Source organism: Antennarius striatus, chromosome 11, assembly GCF_040054535.1.
Source record: "Antennarius striatus isolate MH-2024 chromosome 11, ASM4005453v1, whole genome shotgun sequence".
Classification (NCBI taxonomy): Eukaryota; Metazoa; Chordata; class Actinopteri; order Lophiiformes; family Antennariidae; genus Antennarius; species Antennarius striatus.
The window spans coordinates 23,330,216-23,345,758 of NC_090786.1; positions in this window are offsets into that span (position 1 = coordinate 23,330,216).

Sequence of the window (15,543 nt, forward strand, 5' to 3'; positions counted from 1 at the left end):
GGTGATCACCAATCTAACCCTGAACCATGTGATCATCAATCTAAACCTGAACCATTTGATCATCAATCCAACCCTGAACCATGTGATCATCAATCTAACCGTGAACCAGGTGATCATCAGTCTATCCCTGAACCATGTGATCATCAATCTAACCCTGAACCAGGTGATCACCGATCTAAATTTGAACCATGTGATCATCAATCTAACCATGAACCAGGTGATCATCAATCTAACCCTGAATCATGTAATCATGAATCTAACCGTGAACCAGGTGATCATCATTATAACCCTTAACCAGGTGATCATCAGTCTAACCCTGAACCATGTGATCATCAATCCAACCCTGAATCATGTGATCATCAATCTAACCGTGAACCAGGTGATCATCAATCTAACCCCAAAACATGTGATCATCAGTCTAACCCTGAACCAGGTGGTCATCAGTCTAACCCTGAACCATGTGATCATCAATCCAACCCTGAATCATGTGATCATCAATCTAACCGTGAACCAGGTGGTCATCAATCTAACCCTGAACCATGTGATCATCAATCTAACCGTGAACTAGGTGATCATCAATCTAACCCCAAAACATGTGATCATCAGTCTAACCCTGAACCAGGTGGTCATCAATCTAACCCTGAACCAAGTGATCATCAATCTAACTGTGAACCAGGTGATCACCAATCTAACCCTGAACCATGTGATCATCAATCTAACCATGAACCAGGTGAACATCAGTCTAACCCTGAACCATGTGATCATCAATCTAACCGTGAACCAGGTGATCATCAATATAACCCTTAACCAGGTGATCATCAATCCAACCCTGAATCATGTGATAATCAATCTAACCGTGAACCAGGTGATCATCAATCTAACCCCAAAACATGTGGTCATCAGTCTAACCCTGAACCAGGTGGTCATCAGTCTAATCCTGAACCATGTGATCATCAATCCAACCCTGAATCATGTGATCATCAATCTAACCGTGAACCAGGTGATCATCAATCTAACCCCAAAACATGTGATCATCAGTCTAACCCTGAACCAGGTGGTCATCAGTCTAACCCTGAAAGATGTGATCATCAATCCAACCCTGAATCATGTGATCATCAATCTAACCGTGAACCAGGTGATCATCAATCTAACCCCAAAACATGTGATCATCAGTCTAACCCTGAACCAGGTGGTCATCAATCTAACCCTGAAACATGTGATCATCAATCTAACTGTGAACCAGGTGATCACTAATCTAACCCTGAACCATGTGATCATCAATCTAAACCTGAACCATTTGATCATCAATCCAACCCTGAACCATGTGATCATCAATCTAACCGTGAACCAGGTGATCATCAGTCTATCCCTGAACCATGTGATCATCAATCTAACCCTGAACCAGGTGATCACCGATCTAAATTTGAACCATGTGATCATCAATCTAACCATGAACCAGGTGATCATCAATCTAACCCTGAATCATGTAATCATGAATCTAACCGTGAACCAGGTGATCATCAATATAACCCTTAACCAGGTGATCATCAGTCTAACCCTGAACCATGTGATCATCAATCCAACCCTGAATCATGTGATCATCAATCTAACCGTGAACCAGGTGATCATCAATCTAACCCCAAAACATGTGATCATCAGTCTAACCCTGAACCAGGTGGTCATCAGTCTAACCCTGAACCATGTGATCATCAATCCAACCCTGAATCATGTGATCATCAATCTAACCGTGAACCAGGTGGTCATCAATCTAACCCTGAACCATGTGATCATCAATCTAACCGTGAACTAGGTGATCATCAATCTAACCCCAAAACATGTGATCATCAGTCTAACCCTGAACCAGGTGGTCATCAATCTAACCCTGAACCATGTGATCATCAATCTAACTGTGAACCAGGTGATCACCAATCTAACCCTGAACCATGTGATCATCAATCTAACCATGAACCAGGTGAACATCAGTCTAACCCTGAACCATGTGATCATCAATCTAACCGTGAACCAGGTGATCATCAATATAACCCTTAACCAGGTGGTCATCAATCTAACCCTGAACCATGTGATCATCAGTCTAACCCTGAACCAGGTGGTCATCAATCTAACCCTGAACCATGTGATCATCAATCTAACCATGAACCAGGTGAGCATCAGTCTAACCCTGAACCATGTGATCATCAATCTAACCGTGAACCAGGTGATGATCAATATAATCCTTAACCATGTAATCATCAATCTAACTGTGAACCAGGTGATCACCAATCTAACCTTGAACCATGTGATCATCAATCTAACCATGAACCAGGTGAACATCAGTCTAACCCTGAACCATGTGATCATCAATCTAACCTTCAACCAGGTGAACATAAATTGAACCCCAAAACATATGATCATCAGTCTAACCCTGAATCAAGTGGTCATCAATCTAAACCTGAACCAGTTGATCATCAATCTAACCTTGAACCAGGTGATCATCAATCTAACCCCAAAACATGTGATCATCAATCTAAACCTGAACCATTTGATCATCAATCCAACCCTGAACCATGTGATCATCAATCTAACCGTGAACCAGGTGATCATCAGTCTATCCCTGAACCATGTGATCATCAATCTAACCCTGAACCAGGTGATCACCAATCTAAATCTGACCCATGTGATTATCAATCTACCCATGAACCAGGTGATCATCAATCTAACCCTGAATCATGTGATCATCAATCTAACCGTGAACCAGGTGATCATCAATATAACCCTTAACCAGGTGATCATCAGTCTAACCCTGAACCATGTGATCATCAATCCAACCCTGAATCATGTGATCATCAATCTAACCGTGAACCAGGTGATCATCAATCTAACCCCAAAACATGTGATCATCAGTCTAACCCTGAACCAGGTGGTCATCAATCTAACCCTGAACCATGTGATCATCAATCTAACTGTGAACCAGGTGATCACCAATCTAACCCTGAACCATGTGATCATCAATCTAACCGTGAACCAGGTGATCATCAATATAACCCTTAACCAGGTGATCATCAGTCTAACCCTGAACCATGTGATCATCAATCCAACCCTGAATCATGTGATCATCAATCTAACCGTGAACCAGGTGATCATCAATCTAACCCCAAAACATGTGATCATCAGTCTAACCCTGAACCAGGTGGTCATAAATCTAACCCTGAACCATGTGATCATCAGTCTAACCCCAAAACATGTGATCATCAGTCTAACCCTGAACCAGGTGGTCATCAATCTAAACCTGAACCATGTGATCATCAATCTAACTGTGAACCAGGTGATCACCAATCTAACCCTGAACCATGTGATCATCAATCTAACCATGAACCAGGTGAACATCAGTCTAACCCTGAACCATGTGATCATCAATCTAACCGTGAACCAGGTTATCATCAATATAACCCTTAACCAGGTGATCATCAGTCTAACCCTGAACCATGTGATCATCAATCCAACCCTGAATCATGTGATCATCAATCTAACCGTGAACCAGGTGATCATCAATCTAACCCCAAAACATGTGATCATCAGTCTAACCCTGAACCAGGTGGTCATCAATCTAACCCTGAACCATGTGATCATCAATCTAACTGTGAACCAGGTGATCACCCATCTAACCCTGAACCATGTGATCATCAATCTAACCATGAACCAGGTGAACATCAGTCTAACCCTGAACCATGTGATCAACAATCTAACCGTGAACCAGGTGATCATCAATATAACCCTTAACCAGGTGATCATCAATCCAACCCTGAATCATGTGATCATCAATCTAACCCCAAAACATGTGATCATCAATCCAACCCTGAACCATGTGATCATCAATCTAACCGTAAACCAGGTGATCATCAATATAACCCTTAACAAGGTGATCATCAGTCTAACCTTGAACCATGTGATCATCAATCTAACCCTGAACCATGTGATCATCAATCCAACCCTGAACCATGTGATCATCAATCTAACCCTGAACCATGTGATCATCAATCTAACTGTGAACCAGGTGATTACAAATCTAACCCTGAACCATGTGATCATCAATCTAACCATGAACCAGGTGAACATCAGTCTAACCCTGAACCATGTGATCATCAATCTAACCGTGAACCAGGTGCTCATCAATATAACCCTTAACCAGGTGATCATCAATACAACCCTGAATCATGTGATCATCAATCTAACCGTGAACCAGGTGATCATCAATCTAACCCCAAAACATGTGATCATCAGTCTAACCCTGAACCAGGTGGTCATCAATCTAACCCTGAACCATGTGATCATCAATCCAACCCTGAATCATGTGATCATCAATCTAACCGTGAACCAGGTGGTCATCAATCTAACCCTGAACCATATGATCATCAATCTAACCGTGAACTAGGTGATCATCAATCTAACCCCAAAACATGTGATCATCAGTCTAACCCTGAACCAGGTGGTCATCAATCTAACCCTGAACCATGTGATCATCAATCTAACTGTGAACCAGGTGATCACCAATCTAACCCTGAACCATGTGATCATCAATCTAACCATGAACCAGGTGAACATCAGTCTAACCCTGAACCATGTGATCATCAATCTAACTGTGAACCAGGTGATCACCAATCTAACCCTGAACCATGTGATCATCAATCTAACCATGAACCAGGTGAACATCAGTCTAACCCTGAACAATGTGATCATCAATCTAACCGTGAACCAGGTGATCATCAATATAACCCTTAACCAGGTGGTCATCAATCTAACCCTGAACCATGTGATCATCAGTCTAACCCTGAACCAGGTGGTCATCAATCTAACCCTGAACCATGTGATCATCAATCTAACCATGAACCAGGTGAGCATCAGTCTAACCCTGAACCATGTGATCATTAATCTAACCCCAAAACATGTGATCATCAGTCTAACCCTGAACCAGGTGGTCATCAATCTAACCCTGAACCATGTGATCATCAATCTAACTGTGAACCAGGTGATCACCAATCTAACCTTGAACCATGTGATCATCAATCTAACCATGAACCAGGTGAACATCAGTCTAACCCTGAACCATGTGATCATCAATCTAACCTTCAACCAGGTGAACATCAATTGAACCCCAAAACATATGATCATCAGTCTAACCCTGAATCAAGTGGTCATCAATCTAAACCTGAACCAGTTGATCATCAATCTAACCTTGAACCAGGTGATCATCAATCTAACCCCAAAACATGTGATCATCAATCTAAACCTGAACCATTTGATCATCAATCCAACCCTGAACCATGTGATCATCAATCTAACCGTGAACCAGGTGATCATCAGTCTATCCCTGAACCATGTGATCATCAATCTAACCCTGAACCAGGTGATCACCAATCTAAATCTGACCCATGTGATTATCAATCTACCCATGAACCAGGTGATCATCAATCTAACCCTGAATCATGTGATCATCAATCTAACCGTGAACCAGGTGATCATCAATATAACCCTTAACCAGGTGATCATCAGTCTAACCCTGAACCATGTGATCATCAATCCAACCCTGAATCATGTGATCATCAATCTAACCGTGAACCAGGTGATCATCAATCTAACCCCAAAACATGTGATCATCAGTCTAACCCTGAACCAGGTGGTCATCAATCTAACCCTGAACCATGTGATCATCAATCTAACTGTGAACCAGGTGATCACCAATCTAACCCTGAACCATGTGATCATCAATCTAACCGTGAACCAGGTGATCATCAATATAACCCTTAACCAGGTGATCATCAGTCTAACCCTGAACCATGTGATCATCAATCCAACCCTGAATCATGTGATCATCAATCTAACCGTGAACCAGGTGATCATCAATCTAACCCCAAAACATGTGATCATCAGTCTAACCCTGAACCAGGTGGTCATAAATCTAACCCTGAACCATGTGATCATCAGTCTAACCCCAAAACATGTGATCATCAGTCTAACCCTGAACCAGGTGGTCATCAATCTAAACCTGAACCATGTGATCATCAATCTAACTGTGAACCAGGTGATCACCAATCTAACCCTGAACCATGTGATCATCAATCTAACCATGAACCAGGTGAACATCAGTCTAACCCTGAACCATGTGATCATCAATCTAACCGTGAACCAGGTTATCATCAATATAACCCTTAACCAGGTGATCATCAGTCTAACCCTGAACCATGTGATCATCAATCCAACCCTGAATCATGTGATCATCAATCTAACCGTGAACCAGGTGATCATTAATCTAACCCCAAAACATGTGATCATCAGTCTAACCCTGAACCAGGTGGTCATCAATCTAACCCTGAACCATGTGATCATCAATCTAACTGTGAACCAGGTGATCACCAATCTAACCCTGAACCATGTGATCATCAATCTAACCATGAACCAGGTGAACATCAGTCTAACCCTGAACCATGTGATCAACAATCTAACCGTGAACCAGGTGATCATCAATATAACCCTTAACCAGGTGATCATCAATCCAACCCTGAATCATGTGATCATCAATCTAACCCCAAAACATGTGATCATCAATCCAACCCTGAACCATGTGATCATCAATCTAACCGTAAACCAGGTGATCATCAATATAACCCTGAACCATGTGATCATCAATCTAACTGTGAACCAGGTGATTACAAAACTAACCCTGAACCATGTTTTCATCAATCTAACCATGAACCAGGTGAACATCAGTCTAACCCTGAACCATGTGATCATCAATCTAACCGTGAACCAGGTGCTCATCAATATAACCCTTAACCAGGTGATCATCAATACAACCCTGAATCATGTGATCATCAATCTAACCGTGAACCAGGTGATCATCAATCTAACCCCAAAACATGTGATCATCAGTCTAACCCTGAACCAGGTGGTCATCAATCTAACCCTGAACCATGTGATCATCAATCCAACCCTGAATCATGTGATCATCAATCTAACCGTGAACCAGGTGGTCATCAATCTAACCCTGAACCATGTGATCATCAATCTAACCGTGAACTAGGTGATCATCAATCTAACCCCAAAACATGTGATCATCAGTCTAACCCTGAACCAGGTGGTCATCAATCTAACCCTGAACCATGTGATCATCAATCTAACTGTGAACCAGGTGATCACCAATCTAACCCTGAACCATGTGATCATCAATCTAACCATGAACCAGGTGAACATCAGTCTAACCCTGAACCATGTGATCATCAATCTAACCGTGAACCAGGTGATCATCAATATAACCCTTAACCAGGTGGTCATCAATCTAACCCTGAACCATGTGATCATCAGTCTAACCCTGAACCAGGTGGTAATCAATCTAACCCTGAACCATGTGATCATCAATCTAACTGTGAACCAGGTGATCACCAATCTAACCCTGAACCAAGTGATCATCAATCTAACCATGAACCAGGTGAGCATCAGTCTAACCCTGAACCATGTGATCATCAATCTAACCGTGAACCAGGTGATGATCAATATAATCCTTAACCATGTGATCATCAATCTAACTGTGAACGAGGTGATCACCAATCTAACCTTGAACCATGTGATCATCAATCTAACCATGAACCAGGTGAACATCAGTCTAACCCTAAACCATGTGATCATCAATCTAACCTTCAACCAGGTGATCATCAATTGAACCCCAAAACATATGATCATCAGTCTAACCCTGAATCAAGTGGTTATCAATCTAAACCTGAACCAGGTGATCATCAATCTAACCTTGAACCAGGTGATCATCAATGTAACCCCAAAACATGTGATCATCAATCTAAACCTGAACCATTTGATCATCAATCCAACCCTGAACCATGTGATCATCAATCTAACCGTGAACCAGGTGATCATCAGTCTATCCCTGAACCATGTGATCATCAATCTAACCCTGAACCAGGTGATCACCGATCTAAATCTGAACCATGTGATCATCAATCTAACCATGAACCAGGTGATCATCAATCTAACCCTGAATCATGTGATCATCAATCTAACCTTGAACCAGGTGATCATCAATCTAACCCCAAAACATGTGATAATCAATCTAAACCTGAAACATTTGATCATCAATCCAACCCTGAACCATGTGATCATCAATCTAACCGTGAACCAGGTGATCATCAGTCTATCCCTGAACCATGTGATCATCAATCTAACCCTGAACCATGTGATCATCAATCTAACCATGAACCAGGTGATCATCAATCTAACCGTGAACCAGGTGATCATCAATCTAACCCCAAAACATGTGATCATCAGTCTAACCCTGAACCAGGTGGTCATCAGTCTAACCCTGAACCATGTGATCATCAATCCAACCCTGAATCATGTGATCATCAATCTAACCGTGAACCAGGTGGTCATCAATCTAACCCTGAACCATGTGATCATCAATCTAACCGTGAACTAGGTGATCATCAATCTAACCCCAAAACATGTGATCATCAGTCTAACACTGAACCAGGTGGTCATCAATCTAACCCTGAACCATGTGATCATCAATCTAACTGTGAACCAGGTGATCACCAATCTAACCCTGAACCATGTGATCATCAATCTAACCATGAACCAGGTGAACATCAGTCTAACCCTGAACCATGTGATCATCAATCTAACCGTGAACCAGGTGATCATCAATATAACCCTTAACCAGGTGGTCATCAATCTAACCCTGAACCATGTGATCATCAGTCTAACCCTGAACCAGGTGGTCATCAATCTAACCCTGAACCATGTGATCATCAATCTAACTGTGAACCAGGTGATCACCAATCTAACCCTGAACCAAGTGATCATCAATCTAACCATGAACCAGGTGAGCATCAGTCTAACCCTGAACCATGTGATCATCAATCTAACCGTGAACCAGGTGATGATCAATATAATCCTTAACCATGTGATCATCAATCTAACTGTGAACGAGGTGATCACCAATCTAACCTTGAACCATGTGATCATCAATCTAACCATGAACCAGGTGAACATCAGTCTAACCCTGAACCATGTGATCATCAATCTAACCTTCAACCAGGTGATCATCAATTGAACCCCAAAACATATGATCATCAGTCTAACCCTGAATCAAGTGGTCATCAATCTAAACCTGAACCAGGTGATCATCAATCTAACCCTGAACCAGGTGATCATCAATGTAACCCCAAAACATGTGATCATCAATCTAAACCTGAACTATTTGATCATCAATCCAACCCTGAACCATGTGATCATCAATCTAACCTTGAACCAGGTGATCATCAGTCTATCCCTGAACCATGTGATCATCAATCTAACCCTGAACCAGGTGATCACCGATGTAAATCTGAACCATGTGATCATCAGTCTAACCCTGAACCAGGTGATCATCAATATAACCCTTAACCAGGTGATCATCAGTCTAACCCTGAACCATGTGATCATCAATCCAACCCTGAATCATGTGATCATCAATCTAACCGTGAACCAGGTGATCATCAATCTAACCCCAAAACATGTGATCATCAGTCTAACCCTGAACCAGGTGGCCATCAATCTAACCCTGAACCAAGTGATCATCAATCTAACTGTGAACCAGGTGATCACCAATCTAACCCTGAACCATGTGATCATCAATCTAACCATGAACCAGGTGAACATCAGTCTAACCCTGAACCATGTGATCATCAATCTAACCGTGAACCAGGTGATCATCAATATAACCCTTAACCAGGTGATCATCAATCCAACCCTGAATCATGTGATAATCAATCTAACCGTGAACCAGGTGATCATCAATCTAACCCCAAAACATGTGGTCATCAGTCTAACCCTGAACCAGGTGGTCATCAGTCTAACCCTGAACCATGTGATCATCAATCCAACCCTGAATCATGTGATCATCAATCTAACCGTGAACCAGGTGATCATCAATCTAACCCCAAAACATGTGATCATCAGTCTAACCCTGAACCAGGTGGTCATTGGTCTAACCCTGAACCATGTGATCATCAATCCAACCCTGAATCATGTGATCATCAATCTAACCGTGAACCAGGTGATCATCAATCTAACCCCAAATCATGTGATCATCAGTTTAACCCTGAACCAGGTGGTCATCAATCTAACCCTGAAACATGTGATCATCAATCTAACTGTGAACCAGGTGATCACCAATCTAACCCTGAACCATGTGATCATCAATCTAACCATGAACCAGGTGAGCATCAGTCTAACCCTGAACCATGTGATCATCAATCTAACCGTGAACCAGGTGATGATCAATATAACCCTTAACCATGTGATCATCAATCTAACTGTGAACCAGGTGATCACCAATCTAACCCTGAACCATGTGATCATCAATTTAACCATGAACCAGGTGAACATCAGTCTAACCCTGAACCATGTGATCATCAATCTAACCTTGAACCAGGTGAACATCAATTGAACCCCAAAACATATGATCATCAGTCTAACCCTGAACCAGGTGGTCATCAATCTAAACCTGAACCAGGTGATCATCAATCTAACCTTGAACCAGGTGATCATCAATCTAACCCCAAAACATGTGATCATCAATCTAAACCTGAACCATTTGATCATCAATCCAACCCTGAACCATGTGATCATCAATCTAACCGTGAACCAGGTGATCATCAGTCTATCCCTGAACCATGTGATCATCAATCTAACCCTGAACCAGGTGATCACCGATCTAAATTTGAACCATGTGATCATCAATCTAACCATGAACCAGGTGATCATCAATCTAACCCTGAATCATGTAATCATCAATCTAACCGTGAACCAGGTGATCATCAATCCAACCCTGAATAATGTGATCATCAATCTAACCGTGAACCAGGTGATCATCAATCTAACCCCAAAACATGTGATCATCAGTCTAACCCTGAACCAGGTGGTCATCAGTCTAACCCTGAACCATGTGATCATCAATCCAACCCTGAATCATGTGATCATCAATCTAACCGTGAACCAGGTGGTCATCAATCTAACCCTGAACCATGTGATCATCAATCTAACCGTGAACTAGGTGATCATCAATCTAACCCCAAAACATGTGATCATCAGTCTAACCCTGAACCAGGTGGTCATCAGTCTAACCCTGAACCATGTGATCATCAATCCAACCCTGAATCATGTGATCATCAATCTAACCGTGAACCAGGTGATCATCAATCTAACCCCAAAACATGTGATCATCAGTCTAACCCTGAACCAGGTGGTCATCAATCTAACCCTGAACCATGTGATCATCAATCTAACTGTGAACCAGGTGATCACCAATCTAACCCTGAACCATGTGATCATCAATCTAACCGTGAACCAGGTGATCATCAATATAACCCTTAACCAGGTGATCATCAGTCTAACCGTGAACCAGGTTATCATCAATATAACCCTTAACCAGGTGATCATCAGTCTAACCCTGAACCATGTGATCATCAATCCAACCCTGAATCATGTGATCATCAATCTAACCGTGAACCAGGTGATCATCAATCTAACCCCAAAACATGTGATCATCAGTCTAACCCTGAACCAGGTGGTCATCAATCTAACCCTGAACCATGTGATCATCAATCTAACTGTGAACCAGGTGATCACCAATCTAACCCTGAACCATGTGATCATCAATCTAACCATGAACCAGGTGAACATCAGTCTAACCCTGAACCATGTGATCAACAATCTAACCGTGAACCAGGTGATCATCAATATAACCCTTAACCAGGTGATCATCAATCCAACCCTGAATCATGTGATCATCAATCTAACCCCAAAACATGTGATCATCAATCCAACCCTGAACCATGTGATCATCAATCTAACCGTAAACCAGGTGATCATCAATATAACCCTTAACAAGGTGATCATCAGTCTAACCTTGAACCATGTGATCATCAATCTAACCCTGAACCATGTGATCATCAATCCAACCCTGAACCATGTGATCATCAATCTAACCCTGAACCATGTGATCATCAATCTAACTGTGAACCAGGTGATAATCAATCTAAACCTGAAACATTTGATCATCAATCCAACCCTGAACCATGTGATCATCAATCTAACCGTGAACCAGGTGATCATCAGTCTATCCCTGAACCATGTGATCATCAATTTAACCCTGAACCATGTGATCATCAATCTAACCATGAACCAGGTGATCATCAATCTAACCGTGAACCAGGTGATCATCAATCTAACCCCAAAACATGTGATCATCAGTCTAACCCTGAACCAGGTGGTCATCAGTCTAACCCTGAACCATGTGATCATCAATCCAACCCTGAATCATGTGATCATCAATCTAACCGTGAACCAGGTGGTCATCAATCTAACCCTGAACCATGTGATCATCAATCTAACCGTGAACTAGGTGATCATCAATCTAACCCCAAAACATGTGATCATCAGTCTAACCCTGAACCAGGTGGTCATCAATCTAACACTGAACCATGTGATCATCAATCTAACTGTGAACCAGGTGATCACCAATCTAACCCTGAACCATGTGATCATCAATCTAACCATGAACCAGGTGAACATCAGTCTAACCCTGAACCATGTGATCATCAATCTAACCGTGAACCAGGTGATCATCAATATAACCCTTAACCAGGTGGTCATCAATCTAACCCTGAATCATGTGATCATCAATCTAACCTTGAACCAGGTGATCATCAATCTAACCCCAAAACATGTGATAATCAATCTAAACCTGAAACATTTGATCATCAATCCAACCCTGAACCAGGTGATCATCAATCTAACCCTGAATCATGTGATCATCAATCTAACCTTGAACCAGGTGATCATCAATCTAACCCCAAAACATGTGATAATCAATCTAAACCTGAAACATTTGATCATCAATCCAACCCTGAACCATGTGATCATCAATCTAACCGTGAACCAGGTGATCATCAGTCTATCCCTGAACCATGTGATCATCAATCTAACCCTGAACCATGTGATCATCAATCTAACCATGAACCAGGTGATCATCAATCTAACCGTGAACCAGGTGATCATCAATCTAACCCCAAAACATGTGATCATCAGTCTAACCCTGAACCAGGTGGTCATCAGTCTAACCCTGAACCATGTGATCATCAATCTAACCGTGAACTAGGTGATCATCAATTGAACCCCAAAACATATGATCATCAGTCTAACCCTGAATCAAGTGGTCATCAATCTAAACCTGAACCAGGTGATCATCAATCTAACCTTGAACCAGGTGATCATCAATGTAACCCCAAAACATGTGATCATCAATCTAAACCTGAACCATTTGATCATCAATCCAACCCTGAACCATGTGATCATCAATCTAACCGTGAACCAGGTGATCATCAGTCTATCCCTGAACCAGGTGATCACCGATCTAAATCTGAACCATGTGATCATCAATCTAACCATGAACCATGTGATCATCAATCTAACCGTGAACCAGGTGATCATCAGTCTATCCCTGAACCATGTGATCATCAATCTAACCCTGAACCAGGTGATCACCGATCTAAATCTGAACCATGTGATCATCAATCTAACCATGAACCAGGTGATCATCAATCTAACCCTGAATCTTGTGATCATCAATCTAACCTTGAACCAGGTGATCATCAATCTAACCCCAAAACATGTGATAATCAATCTAAACCTGAAACATTTGATCATCAATCCAACCCTGAACCATGTGATCATCAATCTAACCGTGAACCAGGTGATTATCAGTCTATCCCTGAACCATGTGATCATCAATCTAACCCTGAACCATGTGATCATCAATCTAAACATGAACCAGGTGATCATCAATCTAACCGTGAACCAGGTGATCATCAATCTAACCCCAAAACATGTGATCATCAGTCTAACCCTGAACCAGGTGGTCATCAGTCTAACCCTGAACCATGTGATCATCAATCCAACCCTGAATCATGTGATCATCAATCTAACCGTGAACCAGGTGGTCATCAATCTAACCCTGAACCATGTGATCATCAATCTAACCGTGAACTAGGTGATCATCAATCTAACCCCAAAACATGTGATCATCAGTCTAACCCTGAACCAGGTGGTCATCAATCTAACCCTGAACCATGTGATCATCAATCTAACTGTGAACCAGGTGATCACCAATCTAACCCTGAACCATGTGATCATCAATCTAACCATGAACCAGGTGAACATCAGTCTAACCCTGAACCATGTGATCATCAATCTAACCGTGAACCAGGTGATCATCAATATAACCCTTAACCAGGTGGTCATCAATCTAACCCTGAACCATGTGATCATCAGTCTAACCCTGAACCAGGTGGTCATCAATCTAACCCTGAACCATGTGATCATCAATCTAACTGTGAACCAGGTGATCACCAATCTAACCCTGAACCAAGTGATCATCAATCTAACCATGAACCAGGTGAGCATCAGACTAACCCTGAACCATGTGATCATCAATCTAACCGTGAACCAGGTGATGATCAATATAATCCTTAACCATGTGATCATCAATCTAACTGTGAACGAGGTGATCACCAATCTAACCTTGAACCATGTGATCATCAATCTAACCATGAACCAGGTGAACATCAGTCTAACCCTGAACCATGTGATCATCAATCTAACCTTCAACCAGGTGATCATCAATTGAACCCAAAAACATATGATCATCAGTCTAACCCTGAATCAAGTGGTCATCAATCTAAACCTGAACCAGGTGATCATCAATCTAACCCTGAACCAGGTGATCATCAATCTAACCCCAAAACATGTGATCATCAATCTAAACCTGAACCATTTGATCATCAATCCAACCCTGAACCATGTGATCATCAATCTAACCGTGAACCAGGTGATCATCAGTCTATCCCTGAACCATGTGATCATCAATCTAACCCTGAACCAGGTGATCACCGATCTAAATCTGAACCATGTGATCATCAATCTAACCATGAACCAGGTGATCATCAATCTAACCCTGAATCATGTGATCATCAATCTAACCGTGAACCAGGTGATCATCAATATAACCCTTAACCAGGTGATCATCAGTCTAACCCTGAACCATGTGATCATCAATCCAACCCTGAATCATGTGATCATCAATCTAACCGTGAACCAGGTGATCATCAATCTAACCCCAAAACATGTGATCATCAGTCTAACCCTGAACCAGGTGGTCATCAATCTAACCCTGAACCAAGTGATCATCAATCTGTGAACCAGGTGATCACCAATCTAACCCTGAACCATGTGATCATCAATCTAACCATGAACCAGGTGAACATCAGTCTAACCCTGAACCATGTGATCATCAATCTAACCGTGAACCAGGTGATCATCAATATAACCCTTAACCAGGTGATCATCAATCCAACCCTGAATCATGTGATAATCAATCTAACCGTGAACCAGGTGATCATCAATCTAACCCCAAAACATGTGGTCATCAGTCTAACCCTG